This window comes from Ictalurus punctatus, chromosome 13 (genome assembly GCF_001660625.3).
Source record: "Ictalurus punctatus breed USDA103 chromosome 13, Coco_2.0, whole genome shotgun sequence".
Taxonomy (NCBI): domain Eukaryota; kingdom Metazoa; phylum Chordata; class Actinopteri; order Siluriformes; family Ictaluridae; genus Ictalurus; species Ictalurus punctatus.
The window spans coordinates 3,181,343-3,197,797 of NC_030428.2; the positions used below are offsets into that span (position 1 = coordinate 3,181,343).

Genomic DNA, 16,455 nt, shown 5'->3' on the forward strand with positions numbered 1-16,455 from the left:
ACTGTGCAGGCAACCAATCCTGTCGCACAAGGCCGGAGCAGGTGTGGACAAGACGTGATCATCCACTAGCAAGCCAGAACGTGATGCATGCAGTAGGCGGGGCCTAGAGAAGGGGGAGGAGACAAAAGAAACCCATCCCACTACTGACATAGACACACAAATGGCACATAGAGCAAACAGAAATACATTGGATAATGTAACACTGAGAAACAGACAAAGTGGTAACAGCTTTAACTTGGAGCAATCTGTTTAGTCTTTGTAACAAGTGTCTGGTATTATTTTGATTGTTTACAATAGCCGGAGAGAAGTAAGATGATCTTTCATTTTCCATTAGTGCTCGGTAATCACCCAGAAGATCCTTCCACGCTTGATAGTAGACATTCAGTCCAGTAAGGCGCCAATTGCGCTTGATTTTCTGACATACAGCCTTTCTAGAGCGCAGATTGTTATTATACCAGGGAGCAGAGCGAGCGACCTTACGTGACTTTAGGGGAGCAAATGAGTCAAGATTACTAGCAAGAGCAGAATTTAACTGCAAAACTTTCTCCTCCAGCGATGAGGGATGCAGATCGCTTAAGGTGGTAACAACCGAATTGGAGAAAACTGTCTGATCAATAGACTTCCACTTCCGGAAGGTTACTGTTCGGATGGTAGGCTCACTTGGATGATACAGTTCCAGATTAAAGAAGACAGCTGAGTGATCAGACAGTCCAATGTCAACAGATGAAAACTGCGATACAAACGAGCCGTTTGCAATCACGAGGTCCAGGGTGTGGCCCTTGTTATGAGTAGGGTCAGTTACAAACTGTGTGAAGCTAAAACAATCAATTAGCGACAGAAATTCCTTAACCGCCACAGAGTCACTCCGGTCCACATGAATGTTAAAATCTCCCACAATTAAAATTCTGTCAAACTTCATTCTCAATATTGACAGGAAGTCAGCAAACTCTGACATAAAAGCTGCACGTGTCTTAGTCTTAGGTGGTTTATAGACTGTAGCAATGATGGTAGATATAGGAGCGGAAATGCTCAAGACCAGACATTCAAATGATGAAAACTGGGCAACGGACACAGAGCTTATATTGAACTTCAGGTTGTAAAAAACAATAATGCACCCGCCTCTGCCAGATAGCCTATGAAAGTCAAATGCTCCAAACCCTGCTGGAGTGGTCTGATTAAACATGAGCCTATCATTTTATTTATGCCAGGTTTCGGTTAAAAACAACAAGTCCAGCTTTTTATCTATAAGAAAATCCTATAAAAGCAGCGCCTTGTTATTCACAGACCGCGCACTGAATAATGCGGCATAAGCCAGGCTCTGAGGCGGAAACGACAGTGGTTTAATCTCCATGTGGGGAACCGATATTAAATTAGTGTGATCAACACCAGTATGGAGCAGTTTGTTGGTATTACGGCGACAGGTAGGGACAAAGATGTTAGGAGAGGATGAGACAGCAAAACTGCGCCTCAAAGATGGACATATGGTTTAGGACGTAGCAATCCAGCGTCTCGACAGAGTTTGTAAGAGTCTTTGGCTAGACAATAAGAGCTCTGTTTTAAAGACAGAAGCTGGTGTGTAGTGTATCTTAGGGCCATGGTCGTTGAGTGCACACTCACAAGGCCAAGGCGTTGAAGCTCCGGAGCACACTGCTAGCACAAAGTCATACAATCCACACACACAGCCGGACCGAGGCGTTGATTCCGTGATGCACGCTGCAGGTTATTCCAGGTGGAACACAGAAATAAAAACAACAGTCCAAGGTATATAAAATGGCACCACCACATCGCAATTGTAATGGCGCTAAAAACAATATAACTTAAAAAACCTTGCAGTTACTTCAAGTAATATGACTTAAAAAACAAATGAAAGCAAACAAAATGGTAACAGGAGCGGCAGCAAAACGCGCCAGCGTACACTGTCACCGGAACCGGCCGGAAAAACACTCCGGTCTTATCTACCAAAAACATGCAAGTAGGTGTATTGGCCAAGAAAAATTGCCCAAGCAGTTATTGAAAGTGAGTAAGTGTGAGTTCTCTGCTGTATTTGTAGTTTGGTGTGTTACTCCATTCAAGCCAGTTTATTAACTTGAAGTGTACGTTTTGGTTTATGACAGCAAATGTGACATCAACATTATTATGGAAGACTGAAAAACAGTCCCTATTTATGTAGTACTGTGATGACCTCTTCAGTACTATAGTACTGAAGCCTCTGTTCTGTGCCTTTTTACTGTCATGGTGTGCTTGCAGATTACCTCTCTCATATGGTACTGTATGTCCAGAATATTTGGGACCAGCTTCTTTCCACAAGTTGTCAGGACCCTCAGTATATCTAATATATTGTCAACCAATCATCAACACACTAGTGACTTTAATTTCTAGGCATGCTATCTGCGTTACCTTGTATTTTTTGATACTCGAGAATGTTATTATGTACTGTCTATCTACACTAGTATTACCAGTTATACAGGTACAGTGCCTTGTTCACTTTATTAATAATGCTCAGGTACTTCTACTCTTCTACACTGACTCATCACACGCCAATCTACAGTGAGGGAAAAAAGTATTTGATCCCCTGCTGATTTTGTACGTTTGCCCACTGACAAAGAAATGATCAGTCTATAATTTTAATGGTAGATTCATTTGAACAGTGAGAGACAGAATAACAACAAAAAAATCCAGAAAAACGCATGTCAAAAATTTTATAAATTAATTTACATTTTAATGAGTATAAAAAAGTATTTGACCCCCTCTCAATCAGAAAGATTTCTGGCTCCCAGGTGTCTTTTATACAGGTAACGAGCTGAGATTAGGAGCACACTCTTAAAGGGAGTGCTCCTAATATCAGTTTGTTACCTGTATAAAAGACACCTGTCCACAGAAGCAATCAATCAATCAGATTCCAAACTCTCCACCATGGCCAAGACCAAAGAGCTCTCCAAGGATGTCAGGGACAAGACTGTAGACCTACACAAGTCTGGAATGGGCTACAAGACCATTGCCAAGCAGCTTGGTGAGAAGGGGACAACAGTTGGTGCGATTATTCGCAAATGGAAGAAGCACAAAAGAACTGTCAATCTCCCTCGGCCTGGGGCTCCATGCAAGATCTCACCTCGTGGAGTTGCATTGATCATGAGAACAGTGAGGAATCAGCCCAGAACTACACGGGAGGATCTTGTCAATGATCTCAAGGCAGCTGGGACCATAGTCACCAAGAAAACAATTGGTAACACACTACGCCATGAAGGACTGAAATCCTGCAGCGCGCACAAGGTCCGCTGCTCAAGAAAGCACATATACATGCCCTTCTGAAGTTTGCCAATGAACATCTGAATGATTCAGAGGACAACTGGGTGAAAGTGTTGAGGTCAGATGAGACCAAAATGGAGCTCTTTGGCATCAACTCAACTCGCCGTGTTTGGAGGAGGAGGAATGCTGCCTATGACCCCTGGAACACCATCCCCACCGTCAAACATGGAGGTGGAAACATTATGCTTTGGGGTTTTTTTTCTGCTAAGGGGACAGGACAACTTCACCGCATCAAAGGAACGATGGACGGGGCCATGTACCGTCAAATCTTGGGTGAAAACCTCCTTCCCTCAGACAGGGCATTGAAAATGGGTCGTGGATGGGTATTCCAGCATGACAATGACCCAAAACACACGGCCAAGGCAACAAAGAAGTGGCTCAAGAAGAAGCACATTAAGGTCCTGGAGTGACCTAGGCAGTCTCCAGACCTTAATCCCATACAAAATCTGTGGAGGGAGCTGAAGGTTCGAGTTGCCAAACGTCAGCCTCGAAACCTTAATGATTTGGAGAAGATCTGCAAAGAGGAGTGGGACAAAATCCCTCCTGAGATGTGTGCAAACCTGGTGGCCAACTACAAGAAACGTCTGACCTCTGTGATTGCCAACAAGGGTTTTTAAACCAAGTACTAAGTCATGTTTTGCAGAGGGGTCAAATACTTATTTCCCTCATTAAAATGCAAATCAATTTATAACATTTTTGACGTGCGTTTTTCTGGATTTTTTTGTTGTTATTCTGTCTCTCACTGTTTAAATAAATCTACCATTAAAGTTATAGATGGATCATTTCTTTGTCAGTGGGCAAACGTACAAAATCAGCAGGGGATCAAATACTTTTTTCCCTCACTGTACTATGCTGAGCATCACTGTACACACTGCATTATATTTAATGTATTGTGTTGTATTCATTATATTGTCCTTATTGTACAGACATCTGCTCAGCATTTATTTATTGTTTTGTGCTTTGTTGTCCATTTCGCACTGACACTTTTTCTAATGTTGCACATGTGATGTGTTGTCCCTTCTGTAATGATGCACAAAGGCATTGTAAAACATGATTTCATTCTAATATATAAGTGTATATAGCTAGAATAACAATTATGTTTTGCAGTCACAGTGCATCCAAATTAAATCAATTTTAATTACATGAGAGCTAGATTCTGTTGTGATTTAACATTTATCATCATAACCTACAGTATGTGAATTTGTTTACCCAGTCTCTCCTATAAAATAGGTGTAGCTATGACAGCAGTACATGCTGAAGCACAGCTTGGTGCATTCAGTCTTCCAACAACAAGGTCATCCAGATACAGTAGCTACTGGGGGAATAAAAAAAACATCACAAAACAAGTCTGTGAAACAAACAAAGATTGAATACAGCATACAACATATGAACCCATATGAAGACCTTTGGGTAGAATTTTACCATGACCCAGTAGTGAAACAACTTGTTTTATTTTGGATTCCCAAATTTAAAATATACACGATATGGCCAAAGGTTTGTGGACACCTCACCATCACACATTCCCCTCTGAAAGTATTGGAATGGCAAAGTCAATTATAATTTTTTTGTGCTATACACTGAAGACGTTTGGGTTTGAGATCAAAAGATGAATATAAAATGAATAATATGAAAATGAATAAATAAATTAAAGACAAAAGATTAATATAAAACAACAGATCAGACTTTCAGCTTTCATTTCCTCATATTTACATCTATATGTGTTAAACAACTTACAACATGCCGTCTTTTGTTTAAACACACACATTTTTCAAGTGATCAAAACTACTGGAACAAGCGACGAACCTGTTTTTCTTGTTACCCAGATTTGCTCTGGGAGATTAATTATTTAAACAATTAATAGCTCTGAATGTTGACTCTCGGTATGAGCTCTGGATTTCGCTTGTGAAGACTATTTGTTGTTAAAAAGGATGAACCAACATGAAGAACAGAAAGCTGTCTATAGGAAAAAAGCAAGGCATTTTGAAGCAGAAAAAAGATGGAAAATCAATCAGAGCAATTTCACAAGCACTGGGCATAGCCAATACAACAATTTGTAATGTCCTGAAAAAGAAAGAAACCACTGGTGTATCAACAACCAGACATCAAACAGGTCACCAAGGAAAACAACAGCATTTGATGGCAGAAACATTGTGAGAGCTGTGAAGGAAACCCAAAACAAGTCAGTGACATCACCAACAACCACCACAGGACAGGGGTGAAAGTACCACAATCCACCTATTGAAGTAGACTTTGATTGCAGAAATATAGAGGCCATACCACAAGATGCAAACCACTCATCAGCTGTAAGAATTGGAAAGCCAGATTGGAATTTGCAAAGAAATACAGAGATGAGCCACAAAAGTTCTGGAACAATGATTAGCCTCTACCTAGGTGATGGAAAGGCTCAAATGTGGAAAATGAAAGGATCTGCTCATGACCCAAAGCATACAAGGTCATCAGTCATGTATTGTGGAGGTAGTGTTATGGTTTGGGCTTCCATGGTTGTTTCTGGAACAGGCTCACTAATCTTTATTGACAATGTAACTCATGATGGTAGCAGCAGAATGAATTCAGAAGTCTACAGAAACATTCTGTCTGCCAATTTACCCTCAATGACCCAAAACACTGCCAACAAAAGACATCATCAGGGGAAAGTTTAAGACTGGCCAAGTCAATAACCAGACCTTAATGCAATTGAGCATGCATTTCATCTCTTGAAGAGGAGACGAAAGGGAGAAACCCCACAAAACAAATAACAACTGAAAGATGTTACAAGGCTGAAAAAAGCATCACAAAAGAAGAATGCAACCATTTGGGGATGTTAATGAGTCACAGGCTTGATGCAGTTATTGTAAGTAAGGTATATGCAACCAAATATTAAGCATTATTTACTTTCATTTTTTTTAATTTAAGACTATCTGTTCCAGTACTTTTGCTCACCTAAAATTGGATGCTCTGCCACCAAAGGTGCCATGTTCTAGGTTGTTTAACACATCCAGATGCAAATATCAGGAAATGACAGCTGAAAATCTGATCTATCATATCATATCCATCTTTTGATCTCAAAACCAAATGTCTTCAGTGTATAGCAAAAATAAAAGAATTGGCCTTGTCATTCCAGTACTTTGGGAGGGGACTGTATGTGCTTTTGGAACATTCCATTTCAGATTAATTGCCCTTTTGCTGTCATAATAGCCTCCATTCTTTTGGGAAGGTTGTTGTGGGGATTTGCATATTCAGTTACAAGTTAGTGGAGTCAGGTGCCGATGTTGGGCAAGGAGGCCTGGTGTTCAGTCAGCACTACAGTTTATACCAAAGGTGTTCAGAAGTGTTGCGGTCAGGGCTCTTTGCAGACGACACGAGTTCTTCATCTCCAACCTTGGCAAACCATGTCTTCATGGAGCTTGTATTGTAAACATGTTGGAACAGGTTTTGGTCACTTAGTTTCAGAGAAGGGAAATTCTAATGCTACGGAATACCCAAACATTCTATTGACATCTTAAGATTTGCTTGCCTCATGCTACTGCCGCAAAATGATTGTAGGGGCTTTAAATGCATATATAAAGTGATTATATAAGATCTTTACTGATCACTCATTGGGGAAATAATAATAATAATAATAATAATAATAATAATAATAATAATAATAATACACCCTGGATTGGAAGCCAGGTCATAACAGGGCACCATTCACATACCTAGTGGCAATTTATCTCTGCCAATCCACCAACTGACATATTTTTGTTAGACGAAAGGAAGCTGGAGAACCCAAAAGAAACCCACGTGGACATGGAGAGAACATGCACAGAAACTCCACATGAGGAGTAAATTGTGCTAAACATTGAACTGTGGAACCTGTAGCTGTGAGAAAGCAGTGCTGCTCACTGTTCCACTACATGCCCGATAAGATATAGTTTATGTAATTTGGTATAACTATTTCCCTCATTTTAGATGAAATTATATTGCACAATATAACTATGGTCTTTACACATGGAGTTGCTTTTGCGGTCATCTTATAAATCCCAGTATTCCAACATTTATTCTAAAAATATAGTAGCCATGTCAGACTGTGGGATGCAGCATAGTCAAGATCATTTGGTTGAAGAAGCATATCATCCAGCTGTTTTTCACTTGCTGAAAATATTCATGATGTTCACTGGGATCAGTTTGGGGGAAAGGGAGTGATTGCAGGGAGTGAGTGTTTTCAGTGTGATAGCAATTTCTTTGTAAAAATTGCAAACTTTTTAAAATACTGCTTAACAAATGGACAGTGTTGTGGCACCACACAAACAAACAAAAAGAGTAGATGAAGACTAAAAAGTGAACAGAGGAGCATTCCAAGAAAACTATTTTATCATAATTTATGATTTTACAATAAGTTGCTTAAATACACGTTATTGTTATGTGGATCCCAGCATGAAAGTGCACCTGAAAATCTGCAGGTTTTTTGTGATGCAATCATGTCAGTGACTATGTTTACATGGACAGCAGTAATCTAATTATTGACCTTATTCTGAATAAGACAGTATTGTAATTAAGGTGTTTACACGAGTCGCTTTTACAATACTCCTCTCATGTACCCGTTTAACATGTTATAGAACATAGTTCGATTAACGGCACACGTCATTACATCACTGCGCCACGCTGTCCAACGTCCCTCCAGAATTTCACGTATCAACATACAGTTCGTCTTCGTTATGGTACCGTATACAGTTTTGGGTGTTTTTTTAAAAAACATTAAGAACGCTTTAAGTGCAGTTAATTATTTGTCATGCTGTATCTGTAAATAGACAACTGCTTGAAGCCGTGTGTTGCGTCCCAAACCGCGTATTTACCGTCTATATAGTAGCCGAGATACATGTATTTCATCCTACTACAGGCCTATAGTAGGCAAGTACACGGATTGGGACGCAGCCGTGTTCTCTTGTTTGCTGTAAAATGGTTGAGCGCTGCCGTGTGTGTACGTGTCCTGTCGCACAATGTGGTGAAAACTCTGACACGATGTTAATAATGTGATTAAGGTGTGCACATGTCTGTAATACACGTTGATAATGCAACTAAAACAGGAATGCTCCACAGGTCTTAATTCGATTTGTGTTTACTTCGAGTATGACCTTAATCAGATTAAGGTAATTAAAAACTGCTGTGTACATGGTAGTTTCTCAATCGGAGTACTGTCTTAATCGGGTTAATAGTGGATTATTGTTGTCCATGTAAACACGCTGACTGTGGCTGGGCGATCTGTTGTTTTTTCTTCCCCATGATCTGTGACGAGGGTGCAGCCCAATCAGTGGTGATCACGCCCTATTTAAGGTCTAATTGGGTACTGCACTGCGTGCGTCATGTCCGATTGACTTTTGGGTGTGCTTCCTGCAGCGATGAAGTGGTAGCAGCTAGGGAGCATGTAGGTGGATGTTTTGCTAAATATTTACGTGTGTAAGTAAATGTGTTTGATATATTAGGTTTGCAACTGCAGTATCAGCATAAGCACGGTATTTTTATCCATACCCCCCCTCCGGAGCATCTTCTTCATCCGTCTTGTATATGGCTCTCATTTTCAGGTGGGTTATACTCATTTGTAGAGTTTTGGGCTGTGTTGCTAGCAGGGAGGCTAATTTAAGGGTCATTGAATTTGAGTGCTTAGGTTTAATCACCCTAGCTAGCCAGTGGGCTGTGGTCTCTGAAGAATATGTGAATGAAGTCCACCCTCTGAGCAACGTTTGTTGGGACGCCAAACTAATTTCTGTGGAGGCATGGGCGTAACTACGCATTCTTTGGGAATGCCCAATATACAGTAGAAAATATTTTCTATATACCCTTTTAGTGAACCCTACCAATGGATCTGTCTTTTCTTCATCTATTCTATTCATTTATGTCTATTTTGTCATTTGTAAAGGAAAATAGGTGTGTGCCCCCACCTCCAATTGTACACTTGGTTGCGCCCATACTCAACTCAAATTCGTTGATATATTTTAGCAGTTCAGTCTGTAAGAAATGGAGACCACAGCCAAGTGTAGAAAAGTGTAGCAGAACATACAAGCTTTTTTTCAGACAGTAAGTAACTAGATACCTAAATAGTAGTTAACCTTAGCTAAGTACAGAAGGCATCATACCATGGCTTGGTTTGTTCTTAACGTCAATTAACTTTTGATATTTCACACCCATGAAGTAGGCTAGGCTAACGTCAGTTCCAGTTTTTGACCATTAACGTTACATTCACTTGCATATCCTCCCGCCGAGTTCGTTGTGAACCTTTACGTTGTGACAGACTGTTATAAATGCGAGTGAAAGTGAGGAAAGTTGCACAGCATTTTGTTCCTTTACACTACATTCGGACAACTAAGTGATTTTACAAATATAAGGCTCAGCATAATGCTGAGATGTGCTAGCTTGGCAACGACAGACATGGAACTAACGTCTGAGTTGTGGCCATATTGTAGTTATTCATTCAGAACTAGTTATGGCAGTTTGCGATATATATTGGTTACATAATAAATAACAGCAGTTACACAAACAGAATATTCAGTTTATCAAATTAAAATAATCGTCTAAGTCAGTCATTGCTCTTCTGAGAAAATAATGGTACCTGGTCACAATGCAGTTGGACATCTATTGGAAGTCTATTGCGATTTTTAAAAAAAATTTTTTTATCGTTGATAAAGGAATAATCTGTCATGTTCAAGTACAGCGTTGGTTGTTGTAGTCAAATCATTTATATAAACATATTTTGGATATGTAATTTGTACCCATTAGAAATTATTCTGTTTGCTACTACTGGAAAAAGCATAATTCTATTTGGCAGGTGCGATTTCTTGCATTTTAGCACCATCTAGTGGGTCTTGTAAAATAGAAAAATATTTGAGTAAATTAAGTATTTTCACTAAAGGTATTTTCATAAAAGTATTTTCACTACTTTGTAAGAGGTGAATCGGAAGTAGCCTGCTTGCATGTGTCTGTAAAGATTCTACATCTTTGTATCACATTCTTAGAAAATTTCTTTAAATGTTTTCCCTTTGAACACCTTTGCTTGGATTTACAATATATATAATGTTGAATTTAGTTTCATAGGTAGCCATCCTTTCTGAGTTTGTTTAAAAGTCGTTATTGTGTGTTTAAATGTTAGCGTGTGTGGTTTGCCTGCACACATCTTAGCTCACCTATACTTGGTATGGTAGGTTTCACGGTAGGTTATGGAGCAGAGACTACATCTGCCCATGGGACATCCACAGCACCCCACAGTGAATCATGTGAATTCAAACGGTTACTGTAATCCTAAAACTGTTCCAAATATGCACATTTTCAGTATCAAACTTTGGATGTTGGGGCTTGGACACCCCCCATGTCCATACCATGATTACGCCCTTGTTTGGTGGGGTAAGCCTGATTTCGTGTTTCAGCATGAGTGTGGTCGTGCTTTAGACTGCATGGATTAGTAATGTGTGCTCTTTTCTAGGTTGACTGAGGGTTCCCCCCTCCCATATTATTGAACATGTGCGTGCAAGGAATTGTCGCTGTCCTGTTCAGGAATTGTCCTGTTCGTGGCCATTTTGGTGTTTACAGTTAATGTCATTATAATAGCTTTAGTTGTGTTGCTATCTACTGTCTATTTTGAGTGGTGTAATTGTGGCTGCTTTTGTTTTGTTTATTTAGCTGGTGAGCGCCATTTTACCCGATGTATGTATGTTTTGTTTAAATGTGAGATTTGCATTTGTTTGTAAAACTATTGTTTGTTTGTGCTTCATCTGCTTTGTATGTTTTGTTTGTATTTCTTTTATGTTGGAATTATGACCTGCATGGTGCATTTGGACCAGCAGCACTTTTGTGCAGTGAGTCACTTAGTGTAGGCCTGAATGCACCTTTTATGGGAGGTGTAGTCTTCTACTGTGTATGAGCTCACGTTTTTCTAATTATTAATGTTCAATTGTGTGTATTTTTTTCTTTCAGGAGCTGAGGCTGTATGGCAGAAATTAGGCCTGATCACATGTGCTGTGTTACACACTCTATATTTCGAGTGTGTGTGCAGGTTGGACACTCGGTGGGTGCATGAGTGTGTGTTTTAAAGTGGTATTTCCGTCTTCTTGAAGCCTTTTTGGTCTTAAGTGGCCTGTGTGGGGTCCCCCCTTGGTAAGCCTCAACCCTGTGAGTTTTTTTAGTTGTGCATGTGTATGTTTTTATTTATTTATTTTTTGTCTCTTTCTTGCTAATTATTTAAGACTTGACACAATTACTGCATATTTGGTGCATCAGTGTAACGGATTTGGGCTACAGCCTTTAGCTGAGGTGGTTCCATGATTGGGACTCCAAAGATTTTAATTTTGTAATTTTAACCTTCTACTGCACAAAGAACATTGAGATGTAGACTAAGACCTGGACTTATTTCATTCTCTGGACAAATTTACCAGGGTGGCCTAGTTGAGTTTTTTTCAAAAAACAATTTTTTATTTTTTATTATAAATGCAATTTAGTTATTTAACTTAAACGTAGTCAGAGAGCCAAGGTAATGGTAATATTTAGTCCGGTCCACTCCTTGAAGCAGACTATCTACAGTAAGTTGATTCATAATGTCCAGTGAGTCACCTAAAATGAAGAAAAAAGGACATTTTAGTATTAAAATAAGGTGTTGTTGTTTGCTGATATTTTTACTTAACCTGGCAATTAAGAAGAGATTAAATAGTTTAAAGAAATAAAATGATTTCACAGGTGATCATGTTCGCCTGTCACACATTATTAATTTTACACTGATGCTCTAAATGCACTTTTGTTTGAATTTGTAACAGTTAAGTAAGGTGTAAGGATTTCAGTGCCTGCTGGAAACAAATGGGTTTTGATCTGGTGTTTATCTCAAGCCAAAACACCTTATGTTCCTCTCTCCCACACTGTAAGACTGATTGGAATTGGATTGGAATTACAGCAAATGTCCTAATCATCAATGTTACAAAGTCTTTGATGAATTCAACGTACTTGTCACATGTGCTTTGTTACTGCTGCTATTGTATTGAAGAAGTCCTTTTCCTTATAAACGTAAAGGAATGGTGGACAACTGGGCTTTGCAGGAGCTGAAGTACTGGTGCATGTAGCATTTTCTTGGGATGCATTTGAATTCATCTAATACACTTTGGTTTAAATAACTGATGTACTATAATGGAATTTAAACTGTATGTCTCTACACCTGTGCTGAATGACCAACTGAATGACAAATATCCTGTAGATTATCATTGATCAATTTTCTTTGGTGTGCAAATAAGCAGCTTCTCAACCGGTTCACTACACAAGAATTATATCTGTACCTTTTTTAGGAATTTTTGATAAGAATGAGGTGAGGTTCTTCCAGCTCTCTGGTTTGCCACTGTCATTGGTTGCCTAAGAATATAATAAAGAGCCACAATGTAATAACTACAAGTTTCCAAGGAAACAAGGCAACTGTGTAAGGGTAAAGCAAGGACTTATTTCAATGAAGAAACCAAGAACAGCATATGCTCTTGAGTCATTGGCAGCAGCCACGCATACATCAGCCTTAAGATTTACTATGTGCATCTGAAAGAGAAAAACACAAATGCAATATAAAGTTTGAATTAATCACAGAGTCTAGAATATCATCACAATTTTTATACCAACAGTTGCCACACCTCCACTGCATATTGTATGATGTGAACAGTAATTGCTTTTAATGTCTTTTACATGACATTATGCACTGCATTTGCTAACATTTGGTTTATATATATATTATACACACACACAGTAGCTTCAGTTCATTGTTGTTTGAGGGCATTCGTTTATACACAGCTTTCTTAAGATCCCTCCACAGCATCTCAGTGGGATTGAGGTCTGGAATTTAACTTGGCCGTTCCAACACCTTGATATTTTTCTTCTTTAGCCATTCAGATATCAATTTGCTGGTATGCTTGGGATCACTGTCCTGTTGAATGAACCAAATTTCAGCCCAGCTTAATCTGTTGCACAGATGGCCTCATATTTGTATCCAGAATATTCTGCTATAAAGTGAAATTCATTGTCTCAGTGACTGAAAGTTTCCCAGGTCCTATGGCTGCAAACAAGCCTAAATTGTCACCCTTCCACCACCATTCACTACCATGACAGGTGTTTGTGGTGATACGCTGTTTTTAGCTTTTCACCAAACATGGTGCTGTGCTTGATGTCCAAACATATTCACCTTGGTCTCATCAGCCCAAAAGATGTTGCTCCAGAACTTTTGGGGTTTATTCAGATGCAATTTTGCAAACTAAAAAAAAATAACTACATTTTGAGTTTTTTTTTTTTTGTTGTTGTTGTTGTCACCTGAGGTTATATGCTTGTTTATATAAGTTACTGAGCACCACACAATTGTAATTTATGCCCATGAAAAATAAAAACATAGTACTGAAGGAGGGTGTACTTTCTTTTCCCCATGACTGTGCATATAATAAACTAGGTGGCATGATGTTTGCCACTGAAAGTTTTCCCCACTAGGGGTTAAAAAAGTAACAACAACAAACAAGCAAAAAAGCAACACAAGTTTAATAAAAAGTCAACCTGGACCACGAAGGAACATTGTCTCATGTTACAAACCTGAGTCATCTTACAAAAAGACCTCACCTGACTTTCCAGTGTTGTCAATGTTTATGAAGGTGGAGCTGTCATTAAAGCCATTGAAGCTGAAGGCTGTCAGGTTACTATCAGTCTTCACATCAGCAGTCACAATATTGATAGGAGACTGACGAGTGCCATTGCAATAGAGTGGTGCTATAGTAGGCCATGTGGTTGCATCTGAGGAGAAACCCATCATATAAAATTGCAAAACAAGCAAAATACAGAGCAGAAATAGTCTCTATTCACAGCTTATTTGTGCCGAGTTCCAATTTCATGCAAAAACCCCTAACTTATACTCTTAGCTATGTCTCAGATTGTTTCATTGCTCACTTTCACTGTTTACTATAGTGCTTATAGTGTGTAGAGCAGCACAAGTCAGCAGTAGCTACATTTACATGTGTCTGATTACATTCACTACCAGAAACTGCATGTATGTTCTATGCATTTCTGTTTAAGTCAAGATGTGCCCCTTGTGCAAAATGATATTGTCCTGTGAGAAAATACAGTTCAGGTTACAGATTTCAATCTATTTAAAATAATATGGGATGCAAATTGGCCTTAATAATGTTAGCTCCACATTTAATATTCACCAGATACTTATCAATGCAGAGCATTAGGTTTTAAAAAATTATTTACAAGTAGTCAATAGCTATGAGAATTTGTAGACCAGCTTGCGGAGAGGGTTGGAGTGTGTTTGGGATTTTAATATGGTCTGTTTATGTAACACTCCCACGGGCAGATGGCACTGCGGCGTCGACATGCATGCGCGGCTTTGGAGAGCGTGCGTGCACGAGACTTTTGTATATGGACACATACCTTTGTTTGTTTTGATTCTCTCCCTGTTTAAACATTGGCTGAGGTTCGAGGGTGTGTCTTAATTTACTCCAGGTGTCTGTATTTTAGTTTGATTATGTTTGTTATTTAAACCCCTCATATTGCTGTGCACTTGGCGCAGAATTTACGTTATGTTAACTGAGTGTTTGAATGGTGAATGCGTTACGTTTGCTAAGCGGTCTTATTTCCATGTCCTGTTCTCGTGCAATGCCTAGACTTTAGTCTTATGTTTAATCTAGTTAATCTTGTTCAGTATAACTCCCTGTGTTTTGTCTGCTTGTCTGTGAATAAAGACATTGCTCCTGCACTTACTTCTGTATATAGTCCCGTGTCGCTATGCATCTATACACATATATGCACATTTCATTACCGACACAGCCCTCTTCTGCACATATAGGGACTATTTTGATACACAGACTATGCAATCAGAAAAGAATTAGCATCTTGATAGAAAAGAAAGGATACTTACTGCATTCTGGCTAGTTATAGCAGAATTCTGAAAAGGTGAAATAAAAAAAGATTATAACAATGGAATGTAAAAAAAAAAATATTCAAATTTGTTCTATTAATAGTGCAAATCTGTGTCATAGGCTATGGACAACAGATAGTAGTCTTACCTGTTAACAGTGAAGTTCAACACTACAGCTGAGCAGAATTCACACTCAGAAGTCACACTCATTCCCTTCTTAAATATATCTCAAATACTGTGAGTGTGTTACGTGACTCTGCTGCCAATTTCAAATGCATGATCTGATCTGATAACAGATGACTGCTATCCTATGTCTGCACCTGCCTTTATTAAACATATAGTTGGACAGCACTTCCCTTAATTTTAAATTACGCAGGTATTTCCAGTTCTTGTATGTTGTTCTAACACACCTCTTAAAGTTGATAAAGAAACATTGAGTTTAATTAGGTGCATTGGCAGGTGTGTGCTTTCTTTTAGATCTTCCACCCTACTGAATTACAATTTCAACCTTACTTTAATACACCTTAAACTTTCACATGCTTTGGCATGTAGATGCAGCCTTGATTACCTGTTTTTTTTTTGTTGTTTTTTTAAAAGATTTTAGCAGAAACTAAAGTGTGCCAGGAACTACACCTTCAACAGCAGATAACAACAAGGCATACTCTGTCATAGACATCCAAATGCCTGCAAATACGTTTTGCAAATTTCCCATAAGTGGTTGATCTGTTGAATAAAAGCATTCAAATATGTGGTTTATCAACATTTTATTACAGCATTACCCACTGACACGCCTAGTACCACTCTCCTCCAGTGAGAGGTCAATTCAACAGTTAAATTTACATATAGGCTGTATTCAGGGCTGGCTCTACTAATAGGCAGAGTAGGCAATTGTCTAGGGCCTCGTAGGCCTTGAAGTGGGGTCTCCATAATCATAACATCCCTATATGCTAGTCCACCAATCAAAGAGGGCAGCAAATGATTAGGCTCTTTTTTGATATAGACGAATTGTCACTCACCTCTAGTGAAACCAATTAATGTCTCCATTTGAAAGTGGCTCCCACCTTCTGAATGTATAAAGAGATAGGGTATGATAAACAAAATGCAAAAATGAAACTTTTCTTCAGCTGATTGACTGACCCATTTAATCCCACAATAGTGACCGTAAAGAAGGTTTATATATATATATATATATATATATATATATATATATATATATATATATATATATATATATATATATATATAATATAGATAATACC

General features: G+C 38.8%; 1 long non-coding RNA gene across 2 annotated transcripts; it reads right to left on the reverse strand.

The window, feature by feature from the left end:
• Positions 1 to 6,706: 6,706 nt before the first annotated feature.
• On the reverse strand, positions 6,707 to 15,533 carry LOC108274044 (uncharacterized). Of its 2 annotated transcripts, XR_001814404.3 has the most exons (6): positions 15,345 to 15,533; positions 15,197 to 15,223; positions 13,900 to 14,070; positions 13,042 to 13,222; positions 12,594 to 12,840; positions 6,707 to 11,883 (listed from the first exon to the last, which is right to left on the reverse strand). It is a non-coding gene; the product is annotated as an uncharacterized LOC108274044 (long non-coding RNA). The 2 variants fall into 2 exon arrangements; XR_001814403.3 differs by lacking the exon at positions 13,042 to 13,222 and having other exon boundaries at positions 15,345 to 15,529.
• Between the last annotated feature and the right edge of the window lie 922 nt (positions 15,534 to 16,455).